At 42.9% G+C, this 4,123-nt stretch overlaps 1 pseudogene; it reads left to right on the forward strand.

Moving 5' to 3' along the window:
• The first annotated feature begins 393 nt into the window (after nucleotides 1-393).
• Nucleotides 394-505, forward strand: LOC138077331 (U6atac minor spliceosomal RNA; annotated as a pseudogene).
• Nucleotides 506-4,123: the final 3,618 nt, after the last annotated feature.

The following is a 4,123-nucleotide window of genomic DNA, read 5'->3' on the forward strand; positions in this document are numbered from 1 at the left end:
AAAGGAATTTGTCCCATTCGTGTCTGACTCTTCGACATCCCATGGACTGTAGCCCGCCAGCTCTGTCCATGGGATTTCCCCAGGCAAGAATACTGGAGTGGGTTGCCATTTCCTTCTCCAGGGGATCTTCCTGACCCAACAAAGGAATTTGTTACATTTGCTTCTAGCCCTCACTGTCTGTGAGCCTCCTTGAACTAAATGGGGGTCATGGTAGGCAGGCATCCTTCAAGGTTCTGATGTGTGAGAACGCGAGGTCTCGGGAGAACACGGCATCTCGTACTGCCAGCCTTCAGGGCTCCCCTGCTGCTCTCATGCCTAGACCCACTGATGCTTCCATCTCTAGGTTTGACATTAAAAAAAAAAAAAAAAAGGTTGTGTCTTAAATGGTACCATGTGTTGTATGAAAAGAGAGAAGGTTAGCACTCCTCTTGACAAGGATGGAAGAAACTCTGGAGCCTGACAACATGCACATGGTTAAGGCATTTGCCAGGAGCCAGCAGTGAGGAACTCCGCCCATGGCAAAGGTCATGAGGAAGGAGGCTTGGCATATGCAAAGGCGTGATTAAGCCTCAGGAAACCCCCTGTTCCCGAGCATCTACCCCCAAAACCAGAGTCTCTTTTATGCTCTCACCTGCACCTCTGACTTTACGGGGGGCTCTCCCCCATCACCATTTCTCTCGGAGAAGGAGTTAACTTGCAGCTCCAAGTCAATAAAAATTCCTGGGCATGACAAGAGTGTTTCAACTTACGAACTCCTCTGAAGGTTATCTAGCCCACCTATATAGGTTCTCTGGCCACATGTGATTGTTTACAGCCCCCCAACCTGAGAGGCACTAGATGTTTTACTAAAGGCAAATTCTTTTGGGAAGTTAGAAATTATTAGTATAGTGGGTTGGTTAGGAATTATATTGGTGAAGGGTTTTTCATTTGTTGTGCCAATAATTGCTGCTAATTCCCTGCCCTGGGTGTGACAAGGGTGTTTCAGATCAAACCTCTCTGCTGACAGACTAGCTTGTGTGACAGGATTATCCATACTCCTGTCACTAGGCACATGATTGTTTACTACCTCTCAACCATAAACAGCACAGAGTTTTGGAGTATTTTGAGAATCTTAATTAGCATAGGGCTTTTCTCATTGTTGAGTCATGATTGCCGCCAGGCCTCCATATACTTAGGCACCTGGGAATATATTAATCAATGTATTTGGAATATAGAAAAGGAAATATAGTAGTTTTTAAGGTTAGCAATACTAGACTTTTTGAGTTAATGAATTTTCTCTTTTGTAATAAATGACTGTACTTTGTTATAAATCACTGTGTCTTTGCTATGTAAAAATGTAACTTTATCACTATCTTAAGACTAAATAAATCTTAAGGGGAACATTGGTGAAGGATTTTCATTTGTTGGCCTGATGTTTGCTGCTAAATCTCCATATTCCCTGCCCTTATAATGAATATAACAAACATATAGGAGAAATAAGTATTAACCTTTAAGATTAATCATGTTAACCTTGGGTTAAATAAATTCCTTTCTTGATTGTAACTCACTACACCCTCACCCTATAGGAATGCAACTTTATTTGGAGGGTGGTGCCTGGTTTAAGAGAAAACACCCTTGGAAAAAATAAGTTTTTGGTTATCAGAAAGAAAGGGTGGTAAAATGTCATCAGGCCTCATGGCCAGAAGATGATGTAAAATTCCTAACACTTTTTTATACGTTTATGTGAAGCACCTGATTTTGATAAAGGTCAGGACTGCTGACCCCCACATGACTCTGTATTCATCCCTATGTATAACAAAAGGCATATAAGCAAACTTAAAAATAAAGAAATCGGGATCAGTTTCCAGAAAGACTGATTCCCCCATGTCGTTCTTTCTTGGTCCCCGTTTTTCTGGCTGAATTCCCTTCTGGAGCGTGGATGCTCACCATGTATGCTTACTTGTCCCGGCTTTCAAGCCCACGTAAGAAGGAGCCCAAGGAGGGGTACCTTCCGATATTCAAGTGGCACCGGTGGCCCAATGTAGATGGTGCAAATTCCTTGTCTTGCAATTTTATTGGTATCCCACGTAAACCAAGTTATTCAGCCTCTTCTTCTCTCCTACTATTTTCTGGCCGAATTCCCATCTGGTTCATGGGTACCCACCAAGCCTGCTAATTTTGCCTGGGCTTCTAAGATCGGACTGGGGGGGCCTCAGTTCCTCCTCTCCTTCAGGAGAACGGGAAGACGCCTGCAGTCTACATAGGTGGTGATTGGTATTCCATGTAAACCAAGTTATTCAGCCTCTTTTTCTCTGTTAATTTTCTAATCCCTCTCTATCTGTAATTAAATAAATTATTTCCAAGGATGCTGACTCCATCCCCACCTTCGAATCACCCTGGATCCCCTGGGGCTGGACCCCGGCAGGCATTGCCACCTACTTCATGGCATCTAACCACTGTTCATGGGGCTTTCCTGATGGCTCAACAGGTAAAGAATCTGCCTGCAATGCAGGAGACATAAGAGAGGCAGTTTCGATCCCTGGGTTGAGAAGATCTGGTGAAGGAAATGGCTATCCACTCCAGTATTCTTGCTTCAGAAATCCCATGGACAGAGAAGCCTGGTGGGCTACAGGCCAAAGGGTTGCAAAGAGTTGGACACTGCTCCACAAATTTCACCTGGCCTCCATCCCCCATCCTCTCACTCTATCCCAAATAGGTAACCATTTTTATTGTTTTTTAGTGTGGATATATGATGTGGGGGTGTGGTGGGGTGAGAGGGAGGAATGAGCAGGGGGTGGGAGAATTTGAAAAGCAAAAGAAGAAAATACAAATACAGATTTCTGTCTTCCTTACTTTCACATTGAAAAGGTAATATACTGTACTGACTGTTTTATACACTGCTTTTTTTCATTTCATTTTTTGAGAAAAATTTCCATGTTAGCATATAGAAAGCACCACGTTTTTCTTCTTTTTAAAAGAAATCCTTTCAGAGTATGCAGTCTTAACGTACAGTGATGAGAAACTATTATTTTATGATCTTTTCATTAAAAGCTTGACTGAAAGAAAAAAAAAAAAGTTGCCCAGGGACTTCCCTGGCAGTTCAGCACTTAAGAATCTGCCTTCCAAGGCAGGGGACACAGATTTAACCCCTGGTGGGAACTAAGATCCCACATGCCCTGGGGCAACTAAACCTACATGACTCAAATACTGAGTCCTTGTGCTCAGGAGCTTCAGAGTCACTGTTGTAGCCACGGGTTCCAAGAAACAAACGCACTCAGAAGGACAAGGCAGATAGTGGAGTGCAGTTTATTACACCGGGGGGCCTAAGGCAGACTCTCCTATTAGCCAAGGGCCCTGACCAGTTTTTTTTTTTTTTAATTTATTTATTAATTTATTTTAAATTTTAAAATCTTTAATTCTTACATGCGTTCCCAAACATGAACCCCCCTCCCACCTCCGTCCCCATAACATCTCTCTGGGCTGACCAGTTTTTGTGAAACCCTTATATACCCTAAGTGTATGTGCCCAAATCTACCTCCCCGAATTCCCTCAAACTAGTCTGAACAAAGGGAAAGAAAGTTACAATCAAAGTTAACTTGTGATTTATATGCCTTAGGCCTACGTAGTTAACAGTGGACAATAATCAGTGAGCCTGTGGTCATACCCCAATAAGCATAGTAGAATTTATGATTCTATTCAGTCACACAGACAATTAGGGTATTCTTTTAAGCAACAGAGAGTCTAGGTATGAGCCCTGGGGTTCTTCCATGCCCGAGGGTGGGTGGGGGGCGGGGGTGGGGGGTGGGGGTGGAGGTTGGGTGGAGTCTGGTTTTCCAGTTGGTTTGTTGTTTCCATAGATACTGGGCATATACTCAAAGTCCACAGTCCGGCCCAAGATGGAGTCCTGCTTTCAAGATGGAGCCTGTTCTGTCTCCTCCATCACAACTAGAGAAGCCTCTGGGTGCCACAACAAAGATCCAACATAGGAGAAAAAAAAAGTGGTTTCCCAGTAGTCCATTCTTTGGTTGTTTAAACTATTTAACTAGTCATTAGCTATTTAAATGATTTAACTGTAAACTATTTAACTAGTCTTCTATTAAGAAACACTGGATTATTTCCAGTCTTTGATAGAAGCAAAACTGCA

Source organism: Capricornis sumatraensis, chromosome 3, assembly GCF_032405125.1.
Source record: "Capricornis sumatraensis isolate serow.1 chromosome 3, serow.2, whole genome shotgun sequence".
NCBI classification, from domain to species: Eukaryota; Metazoa; Chordata; class Mammalia; order Artiodactyla; family Bovidae; genus Capricornis; species Capricornis sumatraensis.